Below are 10,586 nucleotides of genomic sequence, written 5' to 3' on the forward strand. Positions count from 1 at the left end.
GTAGGTGTCCTATGGATGTGTGGTGTAGTTTGGATGTCTCTGTAAATGTGTTCCAGTTAGCTCGTGCTTCATTGAACCTATTATGGGAAGATGAACTGCTTGGGCCTTTATCTATATATGTAAGTGAGGTGGGGAAGTGGTCACTGCCATATGGGTCAGTGCCCACTCCCCACTCAAGACATGGAAAGAGAATTGCCGAACCAATAGCCAAGTCAAGATTTGAGTATGTATTGTGTCCTGTGTTATGGTATGTAGGCTGTTTATTGTTGAAAAGGCATGCTCCAGAATATGTAAGGAATTTCTCTATCAGGCGACCTCGGGCATCCGTTCTGGAAGAGCCCCAAAGAGAGTTGTGAGCATTAAGGTCGCCTGTCAGGATGTATGGTTCGGGCAGCTGGTCAACCAGCGCCTCGAAGTCAGAGCTTAAAAGTGAAACATCAGGAGGAATGTATATGGAGCATACCGTTATCAACCTATTAAATATTATTAAGCGTATTGCTACAGCCTCAAGGACGGTGTTCAAGGTGACAGGGTGGCATGCTAAGGATTTGCGGGTGATTATGTCCACACCGCCAGAACAGTGTGTTCTGCCAACCCTGTCCTTTCTGTATACCAGGTAACTATTCAAGAAATTTGTGTGCTTGGAATTCAAATGTGTTTCCTGAACACACATTACACTTGGCTGATTAGCATGCAGTAGTTCGTATACATCGTCAAGATTTTTAAGAAGGCCTCTACAGTTCCATTGAATTATGTTTTCTCTTCCCATTATTTAGTGTGAGAGCTACTGGAGTGTGTGTGTTTGTTTATGTGTCGTCTTTCGGGAATGTGATTCTCGCCTTTTTTGGCTTGTCAGGAAGCTTTGGCGTCGGGACGCGTTCCTTGCGCTGCGTTGCAGGCAGGAACGGCCCGACATCCATGTCGTCGTCGGATGTCCGAGGGGTGCCCGACGGACCGGGCCCCCCGGACTTGGCCCCCCTCGGGAGCCCTTCGTTTGAGCCGCCACTGCCGAGGGCGTCCGGGGCGCCAGAGGTTGCACGGGCGGTGCGGTGGCGGTGGGAACCGGTGCGGGGCCCGTGGTGTCCATCACCTCGGTACCCTCCAACGCACTGGAGGATGGGGAGACAGAGGCGGGAGCAGCACCTGTCCCGACGGAAGAGGTTGCCACCACAACTGCTGCTGCCTCGGCAAGCGGCGTGGTGACGGATTGGGCTGCCTGAGGCACCCCAGGGGGGGGCGGAAGAGGGAGCAGGTCAGACTCGCTGAACTGGGTCCCTGTAGACACCAGACGCCGCTCCGCCCCCCGGCGACCCGCGTCGGCATACCTCCCCAGGGGGAAAGAGGCGAACCTCTTTCGCGCCTCCGGGAAGGAAATGTTCTCGGTTACTTTTACGTTTATGATTTTCTTTTCTACTTGGAATTTTTCGCAGGTGCGGGAGTATGCTGGGTGGGGTCCCTGGCAGTTGGCACAGGTGAAGACCTGTGTGTTGCAATTATCAGTGGGGTGATCGTTCTGGGCGCATTTGGCACAGGTTAGTCTTCCGCGACAAGCGTTAGTGCTGTGACCGAACCGCTGGCACTTGAAGCAGCGGCGCGGGTTCGGAATGTATGGACGGACTGGGCAACGAATGAATCCTGCATTTATGTGTTCTGGAAGTGTCGATCGGTCGAATGTTAGGATGATTTCCTTCGTGGCTATTTCTTTGTTGTCTCTCCGGATTGTGATCCGCCTCACTGCCGTCACACCTTGATCTTTGAAGCCCTCGAGGAGGTCGATGTCTGTCTCGTTTAGGAGATCCGTCTCAGAGATCACACCCTGCGAGCTGTTGAGGCTGCGGTGGGGTGTGATCCTGACATCTAGATCGGCCATGCGGGTTTGGTTGAGAAGACGTGTTGCCTGTTGCTGATTATTGAGTTCTACTAGGAGTTCACCAGTTCTTTGTTTTTTAGCCTTATAAGATTTGCCCACAATGTTTTCAAGGAATTTCGAGATCAGAAATACAGACTTGGAAGTGATGGGGTCGCTTATAAAGTGCGAATGCACTTTATAAGCGACCCCAAACCATCCACCGCCGGCGGCGGCGGCGTCCGCAGTGCTCCTCTATATTTAAAAAAGAAACAGCATCCGGCGCCAGGTTTCGATCCGAGGACTTCGCGGCCGCAGCGCGACGCTCTACCGACCAAGCCACGGACGCGATGGTGATATCAGTGTTAGTGACGTGCCTTATATCTTTAACGCATTCAAACTACGTCGTCAGCGGCATGCGTTGGCGACTCAGCGGCGTTATAGCGGCTTGATAACTGCGTGGTGTACACGTGATACTACAAACCCGATGGAAGAGATGGCAGAGAAGGCGGCGAGGCGGTGGGCTGCGGGGGCCGAGCGCAAGCACCGCAAGCGGGCCGACAACCGTGCATTCGCACTTTCACATTCTCCCCCTCGGGGAAATGCGGGGGAATTTTTTTCTGTTGATTCGATTATTAGGAAGCGGGGGTAGTTGTCCGGTTTAGGGGCAGCGATTGCAGGGAGTAGTGGGAAGGAAACTTCGGTGCGGCCCCTTTTCAGGGACCAATCGTGTTTGGAGGGGGGTTTTGAAGAAGCCATGAATTAATAAATTCTATTCGGCCGTGGTGCATCCGCCCACCCCGGGGCCCAACAAGGGGACGCGACAGGTACTTGCAAGCAAGGCCGGCCTGCGCCAGATTTACACCACAGCTATAACCACATATGGCATAACACAGGGTTGTTAGCCACACCAGGTTAACCCTAGCCGCCAAGAAAAGGAGAACCAAGAAGAGAGAAGGTGACAGGAAAGTTGTTAGAAAGAGGATAGGAAAGTAAAAGATGTAGAGGAGGACAGGAAGAGGCGACTGCCGATTCCCTCCGGTCGGGTCAGGCCGGAGGTGCCGTCTACGTGAAGCTTGGGCCAAAGTGGTGTGTTAACTTTGCCGAGGGGCCTTAAAGGTCCAAACACTCGGCATTGGCTCAACCACCAGGTTCCCCTTTTCTCCGGACACGGCTCTGCCACGCACGGCTAGACGTGGGTGCTCGGGGTCCGTGGTGTCGCACATACACCAAACATCTGCTTGCGCAGATGCCCCCTGCGGGGTTGTTTATTATTAGGATGATTGAGACCTATAATAGTGTATTTCCTATGATGAATACAAAGATAGAGAGGCGTGTATTACAGTTGAATTCTAAAAAGAATAAAAGAACGCAATAAGTTTTTTGATCAATTTGTAAAATCCCGTGATTTAATGGTCGTGGTGGATTACAAGAGAGTTAGAAGTACACTAACAACGGACATAAAGAGAGTGCGCCTTCAATACTACTCAAACAAATTTCCGAGCATTCACTTTGAGCCCTCAAAAACTTGGGCGGTTATAAAAAAATTGCTTCGAAAATCAAAGGTTTCAGTTCCATCTGAACTGAAAATAGGAGAAGATACCTTCAGTGGAAAAGCCCTTACTAATCTGCTGAACCAACGCTTCCTATGTTTCAGGGTCTCCACTTCATGTAGCTCGGATCCAAGGGCTCATTTAACTAAAAACGTGTGCAGCTCAATGTTCCTCTATCCTACTACTACAACTGAAATTACCAACGTGGTAAGTAGTCTAACAATAATTGTTCTTCCGGCTTTGATGCAATTAAGGCTGAACCAATCAAAGCTGTGCTAGATTTCATTGGTGGTCTTGTGTCACCTAGCAAATTTAATGCGGTCAACAGAAATCCTCCCAAAAACAAGAAAATAGCAAAAGTCATTCTTTTACATAAATGTGGTGCCATTGATGAAATTAATAATTACGGGACAATTTCAGTGCTACCCATTTCCTCCAAGGTCATAGAGAAAGTTGTTTTAATTTCTAGACTATCCAGTTACTTTAAAAAGCGGAAATTAATTTCCGGAAATTAGTATCAATTTCAAAAAGGAGAATCTAGGTAACTTGCTTTAATTAACATCAAGGATAACCTTATTCACAATATAGAAAACCGTCTTTAATAAGGCTTTTGATTAAATTAAACATGACATTCTTTTTCCTAAACTGTCACACTATGGTATAAGGGAAACCTCACTTCAGCTTTTCCGCGCCTACTTACCAGGCCGTGAGCAATTCGTCTCAGGTCATGATGTTCAATCCGACAGGCAAAATACATCGTATGGTGTACCAAATGGCTCTAAATTGGGGATAATTGTATTTCTTTTAGACATTAATTATACTAATTCGATACCGTTAGCCCAGGATATTGTTCTTTATGCTGACGACAGGAATGTTTTTTTTGGTGCACTGATTTGGCATCCGTCATCGCTACTGCAATCTCCTGGCTACAGCAGCTTTTCGTATGGCTGGATGCGAATGAATTACAGCTTAATGTTAAAAACCAAAACGAATATATCATTTTCCAGTCTAAGAATGAGCCTAAGAAAATCCCTTGTCCGCTAACATTTCAATCCCTTCCAATAAAAACAGTTCAAATGAACAACTTTAAGGCGTCTTGTTTCACAAAAATCTCTGGAATTATTACGTAGAGTTTGTTAAAAACAAGACCGCACAATCTACTGGAGTGTTAAATAAACTGCGTCTTTTGTTAGCAGCAGCTGTAAAGCGCCAACTGCATTTTTCCCTTGTTCATTCTCGTTTGCATTATTGTATTTTGGTTTGGGGTGTTACTTCTAAGTCCAACCTTAACTCTCTCGTTTCGATTCAGAAAAGGGGTATTCGTTTTATCAATTACTTGCTTATGGCTGTTGATACCTTACCTTATTTTTTACAAAACTTAAGGTTGTGTGCGAGATTTCGGCGCACGTTAAAGATCCCCAGGTGGTCAAAATTAATCAGGAGCCGTCCCCCACGGTGAGCCTCATCGCCTGCTTTGCATCGGCGCGTTACACTCTACACTCAATCAAGTTATTCGAGATCATATACGTAACATTTATAAGTGACTGGGAATCCTTTCTCTTAAAGCACACATGCACTCAACCATACTACAACTTTTGGCATACTGTTAAAAAAAACCAGATCAGAACGAATTACGGTACCAAGTTGTTAGAATGGCAGATACCGAATCTTTTAAACTATCATCTGGATATAATGGGCGTTGTTGATTTTTGTAAGTCTTTATATTCATTTAAAAAGCGAATTAATCTTTACTTTATGAATTTATCATGACTTACATTAACCTGATTAGCTACCTTCATGCTCTATTTGCATCTGTTTATGAGGAGTGCATTCGAATTGTAAACTAAGAACCCCCTTTGGTTTGCTGGCTACAATGTGTGTATTGGTGTAATCCTGCTATTTCTCGTGTCAAATGTTGGCTTTTGTATAATTCTGTGTTGCTGTCTAATTTTCCCGTTTTTTATTTTCTTTTCCTTTCTATTTTCTTTCTTTTTTATGTGAAACGTCTTCAAGCTTAAAACGCTGTCTGTGCTGCCAGTGTTACAGGGAGCCAGAGGTCAAGTCAGGCGACATTTACGTTGCCTTTAGTCTGGGCGCCATGTACATCATTCTGCCAAAAATAAAACTTCAAAATTCAAACTTCGAACTAACGCAATACAGTTTCCTGAAAGTTTCTTTGTAGCAAGTCTGCTTGGAATGAAGAAAAGTTCATAAGCTTGGAATGAAGAAAAGTTCATAAGCTTAGGACCCCATAACCTCACAGCCTGCCGAGCCAACTAAAAGGCTGCAAAAAGCCAATGCGTGCGCTCTGCAAGGTCTCGGCTCTGAAGAAACAGAATATGACGCAAACTGAACCTTATTCGCTCAAAGGGCAAGATGCCAACATGCGAACTTCTTTAAAGGTATTTTTACTTAGTGCGACATAATGAATGAATACATCAGCTGTTTACGGCAAACAACTTGGTAGTCATGGTCAGTAGAAAATTACGGCCTAGAACCTGACATTATAGAGCTTTGGTAAGAATTATCACAATGTTTTGAAAGCATCAAAACTACATCGCCAGATCACGGTATCGCCACGCGGGACAGCATGCCCCAAAATCTCCAACATATAGCAGCGACATATGACTTGGCTTCAGACCAAAACAGGTGTAATATACTAAAGCATTTCAAGGGAGAAATACCTTGACGAACATGGGAAAGACCTTTGTCCTGTGGTAAAGACAAGCTGGTTGAAAATGAATACATGATGACGGTGTGGCAGGCCTTTGTGTTGGTGATCATATGTGTACATTGACTGTTTCTATGCACACAGACTGTTCCGGAGGTACGGAAACTATAGTACGGTTTATTGGTAAGGCGAATGAAACGTGATGGTCGAAGCGGTGTATTGTAAAAGCGAGCTTTCCCTTCTTCGGGCTGGTCCGATGCGCATGACACGTAATGAGGGTGTCAATCCTTGATCAAAACACGCACCTACTGTGGGATATTCTCTTTATCAGAGACATAGTCATTGATTCTTACGAAGCAAGCATGGTACCCCCTCACGGAATGCTGTGCGCAAGCATTTGCATGTGAAAAGCTTTGACAGCATTCTGCCTGGTCGAGTTAAACATGGAGGAAAGGCAAATAAACCAACCAAGGCCCTTTATTGAACAGTGCACCGAACGGTTAGGATCACGTCGGGCCTTGATAAGGCGCGACTGCATCCGACCACATGCAGTAATTGTATAAGGGAGATTCTTTTTTTTTACTCCTTTCGTGCCCTTGCGCGTAGTAGCCATTGAGCGTGAATTGCGGTAAGGGAACTTAGGGATCTATTCAGCCTTACCCTAGTCATTTCTATGCGCCAGGAATCAATGAGAATTCTTTGTGAGTAATTTTGTTTCATCCCACTCACCTGCAGGCTGTGAAAGGCAATCCTGCAGTCCGGTTTTTCTTAGTACTTATTCACTGGACGGCGCTGAACATCATTATTGCGGTCGTCATTTTTGTGCTGTCGGAGGGGTTTTGGGAATTTCTGGATTTCAAAGCGTAACTGGGGTGGAATCGTGCAAGAGGAATATAACAGCGACGTATTCCCTTTTTCCACTTTTTTGGGCGCTCTTAAGGTCAGGGCATAAGCCATCCAAGTGTGACCCCGCTAAAGATGCTACAAGAATTCCTTCCTTCCTAAGAATTCGGGATGATGTTTCACCCTGATCTTTACCCCAGGGGCGGCAAATGCGTGTTGGTCGTCGGGTGGTGGGGCTAGGGAGCCATGCGGCAGAGGATGGGAAGGGGGGTGACCGCCGTCACCGAAAGTGCGGAATTTCTTTGAATGCTGCCCGAGCTTGATAGAAGAGCGAGAAAACGTCAAAAACGGCAAATCTGTCATCGGGGTATTTCGGAACTTGCGGAAATGAGCTCGTCGAAATGACCGCCATTCTTCACCTGGGTGTATGCTTTGCCGACGAGATGAAAAAAAAAAAAAACGGACTGACGAAGTTGGATACAGTCCGAATTGGTAAAGTCATACCATCCACGATGGGCCGGTGGGGAACACCAGGCTTGTGAATTTTGCGTGACCCTTAAAAATTAGGCGCTGATTTTTCTTTTCGTGCAGAAGAGTCGTAGCTAAAGGCTTCAGAAATCGGGTACTTCTTGAAACTGTTGGACAGGAGTGTTTAGCTCCCTTTGAACTTGAGGGGCTATCCTTTTTTCAGTTTTTCGTACGTTGAGCAGTCGATGAGGTCCTGGACGGTTTTCTTAGGATTTCAAAAAAAGGGATAACTCCGTTACCATCGTACCATAGGGTACGGACGACTGCGGCTTGATCTGGCATAATGGTCTCTTAGCACTGTCGGGGAATGGTTGATATAACGCAAATCGCCTACAGTGTGACGTCCTTTCGAATGCCGGCTTCAATGCGCATAATCCCGCTTTGTACAGATAAAACCATTTTTTGCCGGGGAGGCCATGTAGTTGTTCTGTTAAAGCCACGAACTTCATCTAAAACAGCCGTCTCAGAAAGGGGGCATTGTCTGGATGAAAAAGTACAACACAGCTTGCACAGTTAGGGGGTGGAGCTTCTTTTTTCTATTGCGTTGACTGCTTACTTCTTGGAATGCCTGATGTTTCTGAGATGCCGACGAATTCGCACTGTTTTTAAAGGAGTCTATTGAATCAGACTTGCTTTGCATGCGATGATCTAGCCGTCGGTGCAGGAAGAATCCGCGTAGTGTCTAGTACTTAAGGCTAATCGTCTTTGTATAAACTGCATGAATGTTCCATAAATATGCACCGAATATTATTTCAGTGAAAACCAAAGCAATATTTGTTAAAGCTAAAAACGTAAAGTACAACATTCTTGATCATCTTAGGCTTGGAAATAATAGAATTAAAATAGCAAACGTTGTTAAAAGCTTAGGTGTATGGTTCAGCGAGGTTTTTGTCTGGGGCAGTCACTTTGAGCAAATCCAGACAAGCCTACCGCGTATGGTAGGTATTCCTCATAAAGTGTAATGGATGCTGCCAACAAAATCTGAACATCCGAATTAACGTGCGCTATTTCCTTCATATATCAGCGACTATTTAAAATGGGGGCGACAACCGCCACAAATATGCATACAGTTTTTGTTTTACAGAAACAGGTCGTACGGGTAATTGCTCGTGCGCTAGCTTTATCAACCTCCAGTCCACTGATTTTTAAATACCGCGTTAAGAAAGCCACTCACATTTACTACTTTCGCCTTATCCAACTATATAAAACTCAAATACAAAACGATGTCCCTTTTCTGTCTGATAGCGCTATCTCACACAAAAACTCAATTTTTTATCACAAATGACACCACAAATACTGGCACATAATTTTTGATCACACAAATTACGGTCTCTACACTCTATTGTACACGTTGCCTTTAGCGCTAAATAAATGTGATTTCGACGATTTATCTATTCGCTCTACGTCTTGCAGTACCTTTCGTAATATCTTTTAGAAATGCGGCACGAATGCCCAGATTTGATGTAATTGGTTTAAACAACTATTTTACTGTGCTTCTGTTTTGTCTTTGATTTTGTTTTTATTGGCTTTGTTTATTTGTATTTTGAATTTTTTTGCTGTCTCGTTTCTGCTGATTGTGTCAGTGGCAGGGGGGGGGGGAGAGCTCCGTCAAGCTGGGAGTACAGCGGGTTTTTTCCCGCCCTCTCAGCCATTGTGCTTGACTGAAATAAACAACTCCAACTCCAACTTGAAAGGTACTAGGCACACCTTTTTAGGGTTCCTTGACACGTGCGGATTCGAGAGATCACCATACCCTGTTAAGCTAGTGCTTCAATGTTGTTTCCTTCAGGAATGTGGGCCATACGCTTGAAATGGATGTTGCGAGGCAGGACTTCCAAGTTTCGGCATTTCTGGATAAAAGCTAGATGATTCTTGATGATGAGATGCCCTGTCTGGCGCTTATGTCATGTTCTGCCAGCGCATCTGCTTTTTGGCGGAAGTAAACGCGTCAAGGCATAAATTGAACATCTTCAACAGCACCCTGTATAGCTGGGTTATTTTTGAGAAATCGCAAGTAGATTAACCTAGGATGTATTAAGAGACGGTCGCGACATATCTGAGCAAACATGCTCCTTCTTCAAGGGTGGCTATGTTCGACCACAAGCAGCAGCTACACAAAGTGCCTTATTTTTACTTTTACTAATTCTTGCCCTTGCACGCAGGATGCCGTTACCGTAAACCACGGGTACAGCACCAAAGGATCTATTCAGAACACCACGACCGGGGCATCTTGTGTACTTGAAATGGCGGTATTGGCGACACCTGCGGACCCCGAGCTCCCCAATTCAAACCATAACCGCCGGTGGTAATGTATTTAAGGTTGAAGGATCTAAGCCTTTAACGGTGGATGTCGGATTCTTGATAAAGCTCCGGCCGATGGGTGCCCTGTCTTTCTACCAGGCAGGAAGCTCCCATACGTCTCAAGGTATCAGGGTAAGGTTTGAGAAAAAAGAACCCCGTCCCCTGCATTTATGCATTTATTACATGCCATGGGGTATTTTACAAATCCACACACAGCCGTGATCACCAAACTTTTTTTTCGACTGCTTCTTAACTTGAGTTTTCCTCAACCGAACTACTATCGATTCTTGCTGAGAGAATCGGTCGACCAGTGAAACCCCCTTGCTTCAGAGTCAGTACTTTTCGGTTCACAATTTCTGGGAGGTATCACTGTCGAATGATATAAAGCCAAAAAACAACAAACGGGTTAAATCCTTGTCGAGGTCAGTAACTAGAAACAGGCCAATAAACTCATTGCTCGAAACTACATTCCCGATCTGGCCATTAAGAGTCAGAGTCGGTGTGGAGGCTGGAGTCGGTGCACGAGCATACAACTACACTTGTAATTTCCTCACGGGTCGAACAGCCACACTCACCCATGGGCAATTGACTCCACCCCAATACACCTCAATAGCAAAGGTACCCCCCCAGAGATCGGTTTTTCTCCCTTTCTTTTTACTATGGCCCTACAAGGCCTACCCCGTCTCCTCGACGCACTCCCCGACCAACATCACAGTATATACGCCGACGCATCATGTTGTAGGTTACGTTACTACAGGATCCCATGGTCACATCCAAGATACCCTCCAAACAGCAAATGAAGTCGCCAAGGCGTATGCTTACTCTCACGGTCTATTCTGCTCCT

The sequence above is a fragment of the Haemaphysalis longicornis genome, unplaced genomic scaffold (assembly GCF_048455015.1).
Source record: "Haemaphysalis longicornis isolate Haplotype H1 unplaced genomic scaffold, Haemaphysalis longicornis Haplotype H1 scaffold_5, whole genome shotgun sequence".
NCBI classification, from domain to species: domain Eukaryota; kingdom Metazoa; phylum Arthropoda; class Arachnida; order Ixodida; family Ixodidae; genus Haemaphysalis; species Haemaphysalis longicornis.